Below are 19,366 nucleotides of genomic sequence, written 5' to 3' on the forward strand. Positions count from 1 at the left end.
GTAAGCTAAGCAGCTATCACCTGAACTTGTACACAATGATATAACACTCACCCAGACAGGCCGCCGTTCTGAAACCCTCCTCACTTTTTAAGAGAAAAGAGAAAGAAGATGTTAACACAGTTTTACAACAGTGATTTTACCAACACCCGACGGAGCCAGCACAATACCCAACTGGCCTGTGTAGCTGACTTTGAACACAGATCTTCCGCTAATGAACATCTATGCCCATATCTCCTCGTGAGGGAATACTCTCATTTGGATATGAAAGATGGGGCCTAACACGGTGACAGAGAGACATCCACTCGTCCAGAAAACACAGGGATCACCAGTGTTAATGGTCGTGGCCCACTAGTTAAACTATAATGGGCTTCAGATCAAGGTCTTCCTCTGCTGCCTAAGAGGCTGAACAAAAGACCTTAATCTGGGGCCGGTGTTCGTAAACATTGTCAGTTAGCCCCCATAGCACTAACAGACAAGTGGAGCCGCAAGCAAACAGTACTCACCCAACCTGAAACCCACCGCTTCTCACAACAGCGGCGCGTCCTACAGTTCAGCTGTGTCCTGAAAGGTTTCACCCCAACCAACACAGCAAGGAACTGCAGTTGAGAGGCATGCAGCGGCGTGCTCCCAATACGAAAACCGGTGGAGGATTTTAGAATGATCACCATCTTCCAAACACTCCAGTGACGAAGACAATATCGCCGTATTTTCTCGAAAATAGTGAGAGAGAAAATAAAGATATGATGTCAACGTATCTCCTTGTTCTTCCTTTCCTCGTAAACATTGCTCTTCCAGCCAATATTTTTCTCCACGTCAAGTGGGCATATGAGCAACACGTTGCTTGTGATGAAATTTGAGAAGGAGATGAGTGTGTGGCACCACTCCTGCTTATATAGGTAAGCGGATGGGGGTGTGGCCAGATGAATGCTGGCATTTAAAGGTACATTTTGAAATGTATTCAGTGTATATATGCTGAAGCGAGATATATGCAATGAGACGCTGAGCGGGAGCTAGTGTGATACAGAACTGGTCAATAATGTGGTCCTCCTCTTGCCAGATAGATTTGTTAAATCATAATATCCACAGTGGTGTGCTCTGCTGGTCCTCAGTAAATGTCCCGCCGGCGAAAACAAGTTGCTATTAAAGTGCTAAATGTTAGATACACTAATAGAGGATTCGAACGTGCCCGCTCTGTTAATAAAATTTTCAATCAATAAATCCCGCGAGGGGATGACGTTCAGACGTGTTTTTTCTTACAATGGCACTGTAGTAGACTGAGTGGCGACAGACAGTTTGATTGACAGTTTATACTACTAATGGTTGTCACGTTAGGTAGTCAGGTGGAAAGTTCTGACCTGCCCCGCCTCCAGGGCGAAAAATGTGCAGTGGAGTGCAGAGAGGATTCCACACTCAGGATTCTTCTCACAGCCCCGTTTTAAACTTTTAGGGTGTGGCAGTCAGCTCGAATCTGATTGGCTAGGATCGGTTTTGGACTCGACATACATGAATCACATGGTTGAAGCCTGGAGAAAGAGACCTACCCCCTGCTTCATCTCCTCTATAGCTGCAGTGAGCACAGTGAGTCTGACAGTGTGTTAGAGGGAGTGAGAAGGAGAAAAGGGAGACATAAAAAAAAAAAAAAAAATTATAACACAGATGCACAGATGAAAAACAATGTAAACTATATTCAATTTTTTTTTATATATATATATATATATATATATATATATATATATTTTTTTTTTTTTCATATTTCATATTTGATATTAATTCATATTTTAATAGGGAGGCCTGGCTTCCGTTGGCTTCCATAAGGATATAATAATTTAGGACCTGCTCCGAGGTCATCAATTGGCACACATGCGATGCATGCATGCAATTCGTATCTGCGATTAACCCATCCCGTCGTCCTTCCCCCCCAAGGGCAGCCGGGAGCAGACAGGCACAACGTGAGCCGCGCCAGGGGACCAATCCAAGTGCTCCTGTCCGTCTTCGTCAAGGACGCCACAGCGTTAGCGATCTTGTTGTTGTGCATGTTTTTCCATTGGGTTTTATCTTATCGGGGGGGAAACCCTTGCGAGCACGGGGAGAACATGCAAACTCCACACAGAAAGGCCTGGGAGATACCCCACCTGGACGTCTGACATTGATTGATTGAAAACTGTATTAAGAGATTGTAGAATGGGTACAATACAGTACGGCTCAATACACACAATTGTTAAGGGGTTGCAGACCAAAGAAATACTTTCGTGAGACACCAACAAAGTGAGGTATGTAATAAACTTGGAATCAAATTGTGGTCGGATAGATCTAACGTTAATATCACGTTAACATCTAATGGCTAGCAAGCTCACCTGATGTCGGTAAGGCTTAATACAGTGCGAAATACAATATTATAGAAACATTTTCTGAAAACAATACACAAGTTGAACATAGTTTTGAACGTTTTAATAGAATAGTATTTACTGTCTTTTAAGTTTAAATGCATATAATCCAGACATAGCTAGCGTTCCAGTCAGATCCATACTCCGTTGTTGACATGTTGGGGTCCTTAATTCCCATATGTGAATTCTTATTGGTTTATCAGCTAGAGGTGCCCAAAGATATGCATGAGCAAATTTAAATATAAGATTACGAAAAACGATGACCACAAAACAGCTGCCAACAAACGTATTTTGACTTAACATAATAACTAGATATCACACACAAATAATTGTGTCCTCTCTCGACGCAGATCAATCAAGTTCATTTTAGACACACTCAGCCCGCCATCTACAAGGCATACTTTCTTTTTTGTAAACATCTACGTTCCGAATTTCCGCCCGCCCAGCAAACACCAGCGTGCTATTTTGAGTCAAATTTCAAAAAGCTAAATGGATATACGGTATTTTTCCAAGGCAACATATAAATAAAGTAATTTAGAAGCTGCACCGGGCTGCCCCCATGGGCATAAACGGATCACCTGAGGCTGTATGTTGCTTTATCTTAGCATACAAGGGATTGCTCTAAGAGGACATGATGAGAGTCAGAGTTCATCAAATCGTGGAAACTTTTTAGAGCTACTGTATGTACATTGTTTTCAAAGCATGATGAGATCCAAATGATGAAAAACTTTCCCTTCATTGCTGTCAGCACCGCAACTTGTGATCGGTCTTACTCTCTCAGCAATGAGGCACATCACATCCGAAACTGGCTAAGAACAACAATGCACCAGGAGAGACAGTCTGCTTCACAATGAAAGTGATCTCACACTCACAGACAAAGTTAAAGCAGAAAAGATAATTGATGCCAAGACAAAACGTCGCATTTTTCTGCATTAAGGTAAGACAATTAATATATTATTGGATGCCTTCATTTGAACACTTAATTTGCACTATATATTAAATGAGTGGGGCTTGCATAGCCTAGTCAGTGGGTGTATTGACAAAAAAGGAAACATTTTGCCCGCTCCGTGCGACATAGCCTCCCGTAATGTTCGCCTATGTACATTATGTTGAACACACACCTCAAAACCGTACCTAAGGAAAATTGGCTCAATTGCAAGAAAATTACAGTTATAATATTACATTCTGCTCAGCATAATTTGTATGCAAAATATTGTGGATCCCTGCTTTAGTCTGTTGACACATTTATATACTAAATGCTTTTGTAGTCCTGTGTCATACCTAAATGTCATATAAGTGAATTGTATAGAAACAACTCACCAAAAGTGACTATTGCACAACTGATTTGACAAAAAAAATCCACCAAGTCACTATGTGATGTGGTGGGTACGTATGATGGTAATTAAGGAATGGTGAATATTATGTTGAATGTAAATATGTGTATACTGGCAGGGCCGGACTGGGGAAATAATTCATACCGGGAGATATAGCGCGAAATATAGCCCCAATCAGGCCACTTTTTAAGCGGGGGGTCCCCCACCCGGAAGATTTTAGTTACAAAGACTTAATTTCCTGCATTCTGGTGAATTTTAGTGCATGTGAATCACAAACTAATGAGCCAACAATTGCTTAGTACAATGTACTGTTTTTTATCTTTTTTTTTTTAATCTTTCTTACCCTCCTTTTTCCCGATTTTTCTCCCATCCCACCCTTCCTGGTTGTTGCGTACTTTCCCCTACTGTTGGTCCGGGAGACCGGAGACTGTCACATGCTTTCCTCCGACGCATGTGCAGCCTGGGGCAGGCCAACCTGGCCGCGCAGGTTCTCACCGGGGAGAGTGTAGCGTGTGGGAGGCCACACTATCTCTCCTCAGTTCCAACCCGCGCTGAGCAGGCGCCCCGACCGAACTGTAGGGGTCGCTGTCCACAACGCCCAGGACCCACCCTTCAGCTTTCCCACCCCCTGATACAGCCAATTGTATCAGTGTGAGAGGCCAGCCAAGCTGATAGCAACGCCGGGAGCTGGATTCGAACAGGCGAATCCTAGTGTCTCCCGGTGTTGGTGACGAACGTAGTCTCCGTGCGCCACCTGCCCCACCCCAGTACAATGTACTGTTATGAACCTCAAATAAAACTGTTGTGGCACTAGCAATGGTACTCTCTCCACCTTCAAAAAGAAAAAAGCAAGAGCACAACATATTTTTCTATTTACTATTATAATACAGTTAACCACTCTCTCCACCTATTCAAACAAGTCAAGAGCACAATACCATATTCACTTTACTGATGCACTACCCATCAACAGTTAAAATAGCCCTTTACACAAACATTAAATAACAGACCTTTCATTACAATACTATAATAACAGTAGCCACTGCCAGAATAGTGACACATGTATCACGTGTGGTGAGCACACGCATGCATGCACAACGAAGACAGAAGATTGCGTTGTCTCAATCATTTTAACTATAAAATTAGCTCAAAGTATGAGCTCGCTGACTGAAATTTCCAACAAAAAGCATCAATTGTCAAATAATATTGATCACATTAACTAGACTAGATGTTTTTGAGGAAATTAGAAAGGGAACAACAACTTAACCCTTGTGTCTGATCAGATTCTTATTTGTTTGATAACTTTGCAGTGATTATGTTTGTAGCCAATGTGGCAAAGGTGTGTAATCTTTGAATTATCTTGGAATTATTTGTTTATAAATTGTTTATTCAACTTCAGCCCCAATCATAACCACCACATATTGTTTTTTGTAATGTCAGATTTAACAACTCCTTTTGGGAGTGTGCCATATGCCATTCCATTCGCCGCCTTCACTGTCAATCAGTTGTATCGCCTGGTCCCGCCTCCACCAATCACAAGCGGCAGCACGGCTCCATTGTGTGTGTGTGTCCGCGTGAGGGAGAGAGAGTCAGATAGTTCTCCAACTCTGTCGCAGACAGTGAAATCCTGGTTGTAGACTCCTTTACCTATAAGCCTACTGCGAGGGGCAAGTGGACTGGCTTGAGTTAGACGCGTGCTTGAAGAATTCAATGTCCAGAGAGCTCTTATCATTTTCGATATGCCAATCCTTTTATTGACTTATCAACCAAATAATATAATACACAAAAACTCTTTTTACTAATAACACTGACCGCCGACCTATACGGTACATCTACACGAACACGACAAGACACGGTCAAAAACTGTATGGCTATTCCACTTGCGCACCTGGGGCTCATCACCCTCTCATCAGTATATATGGGTAACCACCCCCTGTGGTGGTTGCCATGGTGACTAATAATGCCACACCTCTGCACCGTGAGTTGAAATAAAACTAAATAAACAGAGGGGCATTTTGGCTCCAACACACCGGCCCCTAATTGAGAATGGCAGGAGTCCAGGAACAATTCAAAATAATATTTACATAATGGAGCCAATAAATGTATACAAAAGAACTCAAAAAACAATTATTTGAATTAGAAGCTTTAAATTGCAGCTACTTGAAGCAAGCAAAGTTTAGTTACTGGTCTATTAAATTGCAGCTTCTTGAAGCAAGCAAAGTTGAGTTACTGGTCTACACTCGTGCAGAACGCACCAGTCCTTTCCTGTCGGGATAGGTCTCCAGGACTCTTCCAAGTAACCAGGAACCACATGGGGCTGTAGCGTCTGCGATCAATACAATGTCTCCAGGGACAAGACTTTGTCTCTCCTTACTCCACCTCTGCCGCTCCTATAGCAAAGGTAAGTATTCTCTCAGCCAGTGTTTCCTGTTCCATTTTGTCTGCATCCTCATGACTCCGTTTCTTTTATGACTCATCTCCAATAGAGTCTTTCGTAGTTTCAGGATCCAAGCAACTGACCTCTTCAACCTTTTCTAGTTAGAAAGTAGGTGATCAGTTGGTGTGTGGCACTTGGTGCATCGACAATTACTGCATTGATGTTGAGATCCTTTTTGACCTCAGGGTCATCAGCAGAAATTGTTGTACTCCAAGATACCATCTGGCCACTCTTCCTCTGGTTTCCAAAGAAACTCAGGGCCCTCAATCCACCTTCTGTTGGTCAGCAAATCATCCACCTTAACTCCCCTTGAAGTTTTGTCAGCAGGGTTCTGAGTGGTATAAATGTACCTCCACTGCGTGACACCAGATGTTCTTTGGATGGCAGAAATCCTGTCTCGGTGGAACTTCTCATCTCTCCCAAACCTCCTTTTCAGTCCAAGGATGCGTTGCCTAGCAACAAACTGATTGTTTGGCAGAGACACTTCTTTCCTTTTAAAGGGAAGCTGCAATGTGTAATGTCCGTCCTGAAGTTTGCATGAATCAGTCATGATTTCCATGAACTTCATATCATCCCTCGACATTTCCTCTTTGCCTTCTGATGACCTTTCATTAAAATCATGGTTGTACTGATTGTTCAGCAACTCCTCCAGATTTGTTATAGAGATCCTATTAACAATAGCAGCAGGGTTGACATTCTCACTCCGCTGCTCACTGTAGCCTGATAGGGGATCATTAATGACCCACCCCAATAGGGTCTTAATGGCATATGGCCCATTGCCATGACTATTCACAACTTCCCAAGGTTCAAGCAATTTGGAGGCATTGGTACCTATCAATAACTCCACATCAGCTTGAATCCGAGGAAGGGCAACCCCATCTAAGTATGGCCACTTAGCCAACTCCTCTTGGCTAATGATGTTACTCGTGGTTACGGGCATCCTCTTCTGGGTGTAGACCTTGGGCAGGTCATAGAACTGTTTCCCAGTGAGGCTGGCGATCTCCAAGTCTGTCAGCATGTAGCTGGACACCGATGCCTTTGGGCCCATGGTATGTAAGCTGATTTGTGTTTTCCTTCCTGTAAGGTTCAGCCTTCTCATTAGGGTTTCTGAACAAAATGTGTCAGTGCTGCCTGGATCTAAAAATGCATATGTTGTAATGATGTTGTCTCCCTCGCCGGACTTCACCTGTACAGGCAAGATTGACAGAGCCCCATTGCTGCTTCCGGCCCCCGTTTGTCCACATGTCTGCAAAGAGATCTGTGCGTTACTCACCGAAGGTTTCTTTGGCTGGTTTGTGTTGCTTGCTCTCTCCTTCTGATTTATATGAAGAACACTGGGATGGTTTTGGCTGCACACCTTGCAAGTCAAGCGCTTCTCGCAATTCCTGCTAAGATGTCCAATGCGAAGGCAGCCAAAACAGATTCCTTTTTGCCTTATAAAAGTAATCTTGTCCCTGTGTGTCTTCTCCTCCATCTGAGGACATTGATCCAGAGTGTGGGTTTTAGAGCAACACACACAAGTGTTGGTGTTGTGAGCACATGCATTTCTTTGCTTTGCAGGGGTTTCGATAGTAACTGTGGTTGCAAAACTGTCTCCTATGAATTTGGGTTTAATTTGTGACTTCATTCTGTTCATGTTCATAGGTCTACTTCCTGTACTTGGTGGTGTATTTTGAATGTCTCCGAAGACTGGGTCTGAGACAATCTTTACCTGGCGCTCAATGAATGTGACAATATCCATGAATTGTGGTCTGCGATGGTATTTTTCCATTATCGAACATACAGAGACTCTCCAATTCTCTCTGAGCTTGTATGGAAGCTTTGAAATCAATACTTTCATGTTCGCTGGCATATCGAGTTCCCTCATGTACTGGACATTCTCCATAGCATTACAGCACTCCCGAAGGAAAAGAGCATAGGCTTGAAGAGATTTTATGTCTTCAGCCTTCACTAGCGGCCAGTTGAGCATCTTCTCCATGTAAGCTGCTGTGATTTTATATTCATCTCCAAAGTGTTGTTCAAGTAGGTACTTAGCCATATCATAGCCTCTGTCTGGAGCCATGTGTTGACAGCTACGCACAAGCTCTTTAGGCTGACCCCTGGTGTACTTCTCCAAGAAGTACAAACAATCACCTCCGTTTCTCGTGTTCTTCTCCACACAATGAACAAAGGCTCTGACAAAGGTTCTGTACTGCAGAGGATCCCCATCAAAATATGGAATCTCTCTTGGTGGCAGTAAGTGAGTTGTTTGCTGCTCCACTAGCATTGCTGTTATCTCATTTTGCCTTTTTAATAGGTTACATACAACTGAGGTTTCATTGCTTTGGGGTGAAATTACAGTTGGGGTCGTTAGCTGCACAGGAGCTTCCATGTAAGTTGTATTGTCCTGTGCTCCATCCCAAGACACATGTTGTCTTTGTAAAGATGGCGGTTGTGTTTGAATGGGAGTTGGCTGTAACAACATAGATTGTTGTCTTTGCCAAAATGGGGGCTGTTGAATGGGTGTTGGCTGCATCAAGTGCATAGGTTGTTGTATTTGCCAGGGTGGTGGTTGTTGAATGGGTGCTTGTTGCTGTTGCATAGCTTGTGGTATTTGCCAGGGTGGTGGTTGTTGAATGGGTGCTTGTTGCTGTTGCATAGCTTGTGGTTTCCATAGTGATGGTTGTTGCACATATGATTGCTGTGCAGATGGTTGCTGCAGTTCTGGTGGTTGCATAGACGGTTGCTGTGGTAGTGATGTATATTCTTTTGCATGAGGATTGAGAGTGACTGAGGGTTCCTTTAACCTTGTTCCTTTCCTGTAGTAGGAGTCCATTCCATCGGACTGTGTGAGTGAAAGAGCTTGGTGACTGGGGGATTGAAATACTGCTATTCTTGCGTTGGTAGCTGCCAGTTGTGCATCAAGCTCCATCGTTTCCTTTTTCTTTTTCAGGATCTGTTCCTGCTCTTCCAGAGCGTGTTTATCCTTTTTTAGAATTTGTTCCTGCTCCTCCAGAGCGTGTTTATCCTTTAACGCTGCAGCGCGAATCACAAGTGAAGCTCTATCTGCCTCGGCCTGTAAGCGAGCTGCTGAGGTAGAAGATCCGCTGGACCTGCTGGACCTGCTGGTACCAGACCTTGTGTGACCTTTGTGAGCAGATTTTTTACTTCCCACATTAGAAATGCTGTCATTTGGATTAATTAGATGTTGCACGTCCTCCTCATCCTTATTAACACTTTCCACATTAGAAATGCCGTCATTTGGATTAATTAGATTTTGCACATCCTCCTCATCCTCATTAACACTTTCCACAGGTTGTGTCATTTTTGTCCATGCATTCATGTGATCAATAAAGTCATTGACATTGATCATTTTGGCTTTGAACCAAATGTCATGTTTTCCCCTTTCCTCAGGAGGTACTATTGGCAACAGAGCCTCCTGGTTTGCTTCTGCTTCCTTGCATATGTGGAGATATTGCATAAATGCGCATTGCACCTCCTGTTTGCATCCACTTTGCATTAACCCCAAAATCGTTTTTTGCAAGTTAGAAGCCTTGTTAAATTTAGATTTATGTAATTTATGTAATGTGTCAATTTTATCCAATAGGGCTTTTGGTGTTAATTTACTCTTGCGTTTTGTGACCTGCTGATCGGTATCAACATTGTGTGTGATTTGACCTGTGTCCACCTCGGACTGTGTTTTAGCCACTGTGGGTGTGGGCTGTGACTTTTCAACCAATGAAGGTTCTTTACAATGAGTTTCAGCCGTGGCGGGCTGTTCAACCATAACGCTGGTCTCTGTTGGATTCTGAACACCTTTATCAGAATTCATTTCAGCAATATAAGACCAACAGATTCAATATGAAACGGTACCTTTGGTTAAATCACAATAAACAAAACCCACAGTTAATCATCACATGACGTTCTAACCAAACCTTGACACACACACGAACGGGTTGCACAATCATATACCACCAATGCATTGGAATTTTCCCTTTTTATATTTTTCTCAATTGACCCCGTGTGCACACATTTGTTTTTTATATGGCCATATAAGATATACCGGTAGCGCGCTACATACCTGTTCGTTGCGCTGCGCTGTCGGGGCCGTTTGACTTTATTCTTTGAACTTCGAAAAGTCTTCAAACAGCGCTCCTTGTCCGAGCGCTATTCAACATCAAACAGCGCTCTTTGTCCGAGCGCTATTCAATAAACTGCTTGCGCGCAGGACAGCTCCCTGGTCCGTTCCCTCGCCCAAATGGTGCTGGGGCAGGTGATGCCGTCCGCTCCTTGACGGTGGTACCGTGGACAGCTCCCTGGTCCGTTCCCTCGCCCAAATGGTGCTGGGGCAGGTGATGCCGTCCGCTCCTTGACGGTGGTGGGCAGCTCCTCCTGGTCCGTACGCTCCCCGACGGTGCTGGGTGGTTCCTCCCGGTCCGTCCTCTCCCCGACGGTGCTGGGCAGCTTGGTCCAGATTGTCCACGTTCCGCGCAATTCCAAGCGAAACGGTGAACCAAACAGTTGTCACTAATGTCTTTCAGCGGCCTCAAAAATCAAAACACTGTCCCGCTGATCAGCTGTTGAATCTTGAGCGCAGAGCGCGCTGTCTCGCTGATCAGCTGTTTGAATGAATCTTGAGCGCCGAGCGCGATTATCCTCGTCTTCCAATAAGTAACAAAGGCAATTGTCCTTTTCAAACGAAGAGCCTTAGTTTTTGACTAATGTAGACTCCTTTACCTATAAGCCTACTGCGAGGGGCAAGTGGACTGGCTTGAGTTAGACGCGTGCTTGAAGAATTCAATGTCCAGAGAGCTCTTATCATTTTCGATATGCCAATCCTTTTATTGACTTATCAACCAAATAATATAATACACAAAAACTCTTTTTACTAATAACACTGACCGCCGACCTATACGGTACATCTACACGAACACGACAAGACACGGTCAAAAACTGTATGGCTATTCCACTTGCGCACCTGGGGCTCATCACCCTCTCATCAGTATATATGGGTAACCACCCCCTGTGGTGGTTGCCATGGTGACTAATAATGCCACACCTCTGCACCGTGAGTTGAAATAAAACTAAATAAACAGAAGGGCATTTTGGCTCCAACACTGGTTGTTCCCCACCCACCTGGTTATCTAAAAACTATCGCGCCGCGCCGCCGCCACAGCTAGAAACAATTGCCTGGCAAAAAAAAAAAAAAAAAAAAAAAAATTACAATAAAAAAAATATATAATATTTTTTTATATATATAATTTTTTATTTGTTTTATCTGTGCAGGCCAGGCCACCGGGAAAACTCCCGGTGCTCCCGATGGCCAGTCCGGGCCTGTATACTGGATATGAACAGCAGTATTATAGGCATACAGCAGTATTGTACAGCCAGCACTATTTTACAATATTATACATGAACTGCTTGTTTGTTTTTTAATCTGTTTATTACTTGTTTTTTATTATTATTTATTTTCAATTTATGTTCAAAATAAATAAACTCGGGCGGCTGGGTGGTGTAGTGGGCAAGGCGCTCGCCACCAATGCAGGAGATGCTGGGCGTCCAATTCACCCCCCCCCTCCCTCCTCGCTATACCTTGCCTTTTACTGAAACAACGCCACTGCGTGGGTCGCTCATCGCATGTGTGTGTGTGTTTTAATCTGATGACAAATATAGACTTATACTTTTACGTACTAGGGCTGACCCCTATTAGTCGAATAGTCGACTAATCGGTCGAAAGGAGCCGTAGTCGACTGCCAACCTCTTAGTCGAATACAACATTTATTTTGTATTTTTTTTGTATCATTCTTTCCAAATGAAAAGAGGCCTAGAAGCGTGGCTAACGCTAATGGCACGCATACCAGAGGCTAACTTCACCCATCTAATGAACACACTAGACTAGACTATACAAATATCAAGATGTATCCATCAGTGGACCAATTGTAGGCTTTTGCAGAGGACAAGAAGCCTTCAGTCGACTCCTTCAGATGGAAGAAAAAAGAAAAAAAAATCGTCCAATCATAGTCGACTATCCAAATCCTTAGTCGGGGACAGCCCTAATACGTACTGTATAGTGCGAAATAAATCGTTCCAGCAAAGTAGGCTTTGTCAATACTGAACGACTGGCTGCGCGCTTGTCAAGAACCAATTGCGCAGTATACTGATATGTATATGCCGCTGATCCTATGCTCTCTCCTTTCAGAGAGACATGACACTGACAGGTGACAGATCCGGTATGTTCGGAAATACCGGATCTGTCACCTGTCATCTCTCTCTGAAATGTCCCTGTGGCTAAAACTCTGAGTGTGCTCAGAACTTTAGGTGTGGAGCAGAGAAGAGAAGAGAGGAGAGGAGAGGAGAGGAGAGGAGAGGAGAGGAGAGGAGAGGAGAGGAGAGGAGAGGAGAGGAGAGGAGAGGAGAGGAGAGGAGAGGAGAGGAGAGGAGAGGAGAGGAGAGGAGAGAGGGGCAATAGTATCCAGCTGCAGAGCCGGAGAGCGGCGCTCTCAGGTCCTCAGGACCGGCTCTGAGGGACGCTCAGCAGCGCCACCCACCCAATGGCTGAATTGCCAATGGCTGAATTGGAGTATTGCACTGTGCGGGCACAGCTGTGAGATCCGCGCGAGGCCAGAGGATGTACATACTTACTGTATGAGTAAATTAACTATACTTTTGCTCACACAATATCTTGAATGAAGTAATAAACAGATTAAAAAACAAACAAGCAGGAGTAGGATGAAGTGTAAACGTATGTATTCCTACCCCCTTGATTGATTGATTGACATTAACATTAATGTGTGTTGTCGGGCCTTACAAATAAATGTGATTTTGATTTGATTATCAATAAGGTAGGATATCTGGAACACACAAACACACTATTTTTTAAATCACATGCCATGAAACTCTGGGACCTGGTTGAATTTAAGACTGCACAAATCATGTTTAAAGCACGAAACAATTCACTCCCGGGTAACATCCAAAAATTCTGTTATAGAGAGGGGGGTTACAATTTAGAGGAGAGTCTAACTTCAAGAAACAGGCTGTTCATTCAACAATGTATGTATATTTCAGTTTGTGGAGTGAATATGAGTTGCATAAGATAATAGAGTGTGAAGGTATACTGAATGTCTATCTGTATGTCATGTATGTCATATATGTTATGATTAATTGAAAATGGGGGACCCTGATGTAAACAAGACGAAAGTCTTTCTCTGGTCTGCATCCCCTTAACAATTGTGTATTGAGCCGTACTGTATTGTACCCATTCTGCAATCTGTCAATAAAGTTTTCAATCAATCAATCAATCAATCAATCAATCAATCAATCAATCAATCAATCAATCAATCAATCAATCAATCAATCAAGGGGGTAGGAATACATACATTTACACTTCATCCTACTCCTGCTTGTTTGTTTTTTAATCTGTTTACTTGTTTTTTATTATTATTTATTTTCAATTTATGTTCGAAATAAATAAACGCATTCATTCAAGATATTGTGTGAGCAAAAGTATAGTTAATTTACTCATACAGTATGTTAGTGGGGCGGTTAAGCAAACTAATTGTGCATTTTATGAAAGAAGCATGAAACTTTCAGCATATCATGATACATACCCCAAGGTTTGATTTCAGACGTGGAAACACTTTCAGACTGACCTCTGGTGACCTTGAGGGGTCATTGACCTCAGCATTGCATTTTTCCACTTTTCGTCCCATTATTCTCCTTTATAATAATATATATGTTTGTTAAAAAATTTCAGTTTTGTTCTAATAAAGACATTCACTTGCTCAGCCATGGCCTTGTGTCCATGTGTCAGTTTGTTGCATGATTTTGATGAGAATCTTTATCATGTTCTTATTGATCAAATACTATTTCTAGCTGTTGATGAATGAAATGTTGTTGATGATGAATGAAATGAAATACAGTTAGATATCTAGCTAGCAACTAGCGAGCTAGCTATAGCCATTGTGCAATGTTAGCCAATCCACCTCCAACCTCTTCACCATTAATTCCTCCAAAGAGCTAGCTACTGGCAAGGCAGCCTACGACACTCTTCAGCAATTTGATGCAACACTGCCTGCATCATGTCAAAACGCCATATCCTGATTGATCCAGCCCAGCCTTCTACATCTAAGAAGCTGCATTGCCCCACTAACTGGGAACTCTGTGCTCTCTGCCAAGTGGAAACAAGGGAAGCTTTGCAATGCCCTGCCCGCTCAAGCAAGCCACCACTAGGCAGTGGTTATGTGTCATTGGCCAGGCATCTTTTTGAATTCCAAGAATTTGGACAGATACCCGCTGAGCTGGACCTAAACAGGCCCATGAGTTACTGCTGCTAGCCTGTACAAGCTACTGCCCCTGGCCTCCAATCATCACTGCATACCTGAAGCGGCCCGCCAACATTTGAAGAATGGTGCCTACAGTGATTCAGGGAAAGTGTGCATTTTGACTACTGGTTGACTTGAAAACCTTATCACTTGAGGTCCTCATGCTCATATACGTCAGATCACTGCGGGAGGGCAACTTTCAGCTCTATGTGGAAACCCTCAGCTACTACCCTGTGGAGGAAACAGTGGAAGAGAGGTGTCTTTAGTAGTTACTGCAGGTAAACAGTGAAATAGAGGAGTCTTTAGTAGTTACTGCAGGTAAACAGTGAAAGAGAGGAGACTTTAGTAGTTACTGCAGGTAAACAGTGAAAGAGAGGAGTCTTTAGTAGTTACTGCAGGTAAACAGTGAAAGAGAGGAGACTTTAGTAGTTCTGTTCCGTTAGGGGCTCTGCTTGGCATCACTACTGCACTCCCTCGCGTACGTGCACGCGTACTGAATAAAATTCCACAAATATACCTTTAATACCAGTATTAGTCTGACCACACCCCTCATCAGCTTACCTTCATAAGCAGGTGTGTGGTCACCTGCTCTCCTCCTTCTCGCTTTCACCACAAGGAAGTGCCTCGGTAGTACCCCACTTGACGTGTTGTTAGTTGAAAAGAGTTGTGACTGGTTTACATTGTGCTTAATCTTTTCTTCTCTCACATCTGTTGTACAAGAAAAGGTTTGGGTCATAATGTATTCCGCGGAGAGTAGACCCGCTAGACCTACTCTTCACCACCGGTTCTCCATTCCCGCCTCCGTTGTGCGCCTCGGTGCTGGGCTGTTGCCACTCTCGTGGTTGCCGACCCAGCCCGGGAGACTGCCGGTGGATAGTTTTCCTCACCGAAGAGCCGAGGGTTCGGTGCCGTCGCTCCGGCGATGGCCTGATCTCGACTCTGGTTCCTCTGGTTCTGGGGAATCGCCCGTTGGTGAACGGGGGGTTGTTTTGGAGCCGGAGGATTTGCGACGCAAACTTTTCGCGTCTGCTCGCTCGCGTCGCAAGATGGTGGCGTGCAGACACAAACGGCCTGGGTTTGGGGAGCTGCTGGAGACCAGCGAAGATGCGTCCGGCTCGGGATTTCCGATGGAGACTGAGGACTTCATGGACGAGGCGGACGGATTTTTGTTTGAGGGCCCTGTGGAGGGGAGTATCCCTCCTCAGGAGACCCCGGAGGGGGGGGAAACGGCTCCATGGGGCGCCCTGTTCGAGGATGTCGAGGAACCACCTTGGCCTCAGCGGCAGGATGCCCTACTGTCGGCCACATCGGATTGTGGCTCCTTGACCAGTCGCAGCCTGCTGTATGTGAGGGATGCGGGGTCGGTGGAGGAAGGTTCGCAGGGGGAACTGCGGGCCTTGTTTCCCGAGCTCATGGCGGTAGCCGCCACCGCAAACGGTGTGCCGCTGCCGCTGCCATTGCCTGCACCTGTCCCTGATGACCTCATAGGCCATCCCTGGCAGCGTCCCTCAGTGAGAGGGGTGGACGTTGTCTACCCATTTTTCCCATCGATGGGGGCCTATGTTCGTCGGGGTCAGGCGGTGGCCAACATCATGGGACTAACTCCTACCTACGTACCAGTTACGCGGGTAGCAGGGTTGGTCAAAGGTATGGGGGAGGGCGTGCCTCGGCTTGACAGTCCGATGGCCGCGCTCCTCTGTCCGGATATGGTGTGGGAACCACTATGCAAGCCGGTCCTCCAGGGGAAATCGGCTAGGCGATTGGCTTATTGGGGTGACCAGTCATTTATCGCTGGTACACAATCGCTGGCTGCGGCGTCTAACATCGCCCACCTGGCTAGATTTGTATTGGGGATAATGACGGGCGGCACGGATCTGACCGAGGTGAAATGCGATCAGATCACCCAGGCTGCGGGAGCTGTCCTGCATCTTTCCCAGGTGCTGGCCATAGCCATGGGGAAAGTGCGCGCCCTGGCCACCCTGGGCCAGCGTCACCTTTGGCTGGAGCAGGCCCGTGTGCCAGAGAGGAAGAGAGCTCCTCTTCTGACGGCCGCCCTCTCCGACGCTGGCCTGTTCGGGAAGGCCCTGCGGTTGATGACCTCAACGTGCAGAGAGATGGCAGAGGAGAGATCCATCCTCCAACCCCATTTTCCGCCTCCCGTCCTTGCCGGTGGAGGCAGAAGGCTTCCGCGACGTCGAGCTGTCTCCGTCGCCGCTACCACTGCCTCCGCCGCCGCTGCTGGCCCTGCCAAGAGGGCCAGGGGACGAAACGGCGCTTCTGCCACTGCCGGCCCATCCCAGACCGGAGGAGACGGTAGGGAACGTCGTGTCCAGCAGACTGTAACCTACCGTCCCTCCGGGGCTCCCCGGGGTGGCAAGACTCGAGCGGCGTGAGGTGGCAGACGCCGTTAGGAGTGACTTTTTCCCCTCTGTGTCCCCTCTCCTACACCCTCCCCGGCCCCTCTGTGATTTTGTGCCTTGACATTATTTAATTAGTAAATAAAAAAAGTTCCCCGATGGAGGGGGACTGTGTTTTGGCCGAACAAACTGTGTGTTTCTTCAAACAAATCATATGGTGGGGTTGTGTATATATGAATCTGCCCTTTTTTACGTTGTGGGGTGAGTTGTGTTGTGATTACGAGGTTAAGCAAGGTCTGCAACGTACACTCGGTAATAGGTTCTATTTAGCTTGATGCTCCACATGCAGTTAGAACTGGTGTTATTCCATTGCTTTAACTAAGTATATGTGTTTTCACAATGCTGTGTTGTTAGTTGCAGTAATACTCGTACGCACACATTTCACGGCCTAGCCGTTTACTCTCGTTCAGCGTTTTTTCCTATGTTTGACATAGGCAACGGGTATAGGATTCACGCACAGGCGACTTGTGTTTTGTTGTCGGATAAACCCCTCCTTCCCCACTTGATTGGTTTAGGGGATTTTTGATCTTTTCTGCTGAGCCAGTCAGGGCCAAGCCAGTGCTTGACAGGGGGGGGGGGGGGGGGGGGAAGGGGTATTCTACCGACTCCTGTTACATGACAGGATCCGGTAGGTTTTCCCCGCCCGTTGTAGCGTTGTTGCTATGGCGACGCCTTCCATGAGCTGGTGTCTTAAAGATGTCGAGGTTGGGCGCAGGGCTCACAGGCCTGCTTCGCCCGGTTTATGTGTCAAACTTGAGTCTATTGGTCACGTGTCTCACAGTTTACATATCTTTTTTCTTGACCATAGTCTCATGTGGGAAGGTGTTTCTGGGAGGGTCTGGTCTTACACTCTGATTAAAAGGAGTGACTGGATTGAAATCATGTGAAAAACAGGGTTTTTACTCCCAGCTGTGCAGTTGGGTCATACGGGTGATGCCTTTTCTTTATTTTTATAAAGAGTTGAATGTGTTTTGATGGATTGGAAATGAGGGTCCCTGATGGAAACAAGACTAACGTCTTTCTCAGGTCTGCCTCCCCTTAACCTATTGTGTGTATTGCCGTACTGGGTTGTACCCTTTTCTGCAGTCTGTTGGGTAAATTTTTTCATTCATTCATTCATGGAGTTGATTGCATCTCGCCCCTCTTGTCGTTTCCCTGGGCGTCTTGGGGATTCAATATGGTGGTCTAAACGGCCTATTGTTGATGTGGGTATGTCCAAACACACACATAGTGCTGGCTCAGGATGTGCTTTTTGGGCCATTGGCTGACTAGCGCGCCTTGATTGCTTGGGTGAAACAGCCTTTTTATGGAGCAATTGGGATGGGGGTTTTTCCTCTTTCCGACACCCTGTGTGTTGTCGATGGGTTCCCGTTCATGTCAGGGGATGATGACGGAATGGGTCTGGACATATGGGGAAGGGTCTCACGCCCTAGGGGTGGGCCACTGGGCGCGGTTCATACCGACACGTCTGGGTGGCGCCTTCTTTTTTATGTTGGGATCAACACGCATATCTGCCCCTTCTCCTGGGGTTGGCAGGTCGGCGTGATTAGGGCACGGGACTGGTTCTGGTCGCGCTGGTCCAGATCGGTTGCGCCCGTTGTCCACTGGGGATGCAGATCTGCTGTTCTGGTACCCTGAGGGACTTGGGGTTTTTTTCAGGGGGAAAAATGCTAGGTCGGTCCGGGTGTCACAGGGTTGAGCGTTATGGGACCCTTGTTAGGTGCGTTGTATTCTGCACTGTCGTAATGGCTTACGGCCGTGCCGACCTGTACGCGTCCGATCTCGTCGGATCTTGGCCGCTGTGCGGGTTGGTCTTGGTTGGTACTTGGTTGGGTGACCTCCTGGGAATACCGAGTGCGGGGTGCTGGGGCTGGTCTTCCATTTTTACGCTCTTCTCTTGCGCTTGGGGCTGAGGGGCCTGTTGGGGTGGTTTTAACCTCCTCAGGGGACCCTGTGCTCCCCGTATCACCGGGCCCGGTCCGGGGTGATGCTCGTTGACCCGTAGGCCCGGGATAGCCCTGTTGGGAACCGGAACGCGGGCTGCGGCGGTGCCGCAGATGTGTTTTGGGGTTTCTTTCCTGAGGGGTTATGGGACCAACCATTGCATGGGGTGATGCCTGGGTGGTTGGTTCTCTGGTGTGTTGCTGCAGTGTCAACTCCCGGTTCTCCGGTTGAGGGTGCCCCTGCACGTTCATGACGTCTGCCGATCGTATGGGCTTTTTCTGTGGGCAGCTGTCAGGGGTCGAGTGGTCTAAGGATCCCACTTCTGACATGCTGTTTAAAGGCTTGGTTATGCGACAACGCCAGCTTACGCCCCTTCCGCCGGGGCGGCTTGGGTTGACAGCCTGTTGCCTGGTCTTTTTCCCCGGTGCACTGCCTGCTTCCTTTGGTTAACTCTTGTGTGTTATGACCATGCTGTCTGCCTGTTGCAGGGCCTGTGTTCCAGGCGGTGTGCTGTTGGGGAGGACAGGGCCCGCTCGGCTGAGGGGCCTTTGTC

The sequence above is a fragment of the Notolepis coatsorum genome (genome assembly GCF_963971535.1).
Source record: "Notolepis coatsorum genome assembly, chromosome: 6".
Lineage (NCBI taxonomy): Eukaryota > Metazoa > Chordata > Actinopteri > Aulopiformes > Paralepididae > Notolepis > Notolepis coatsorum.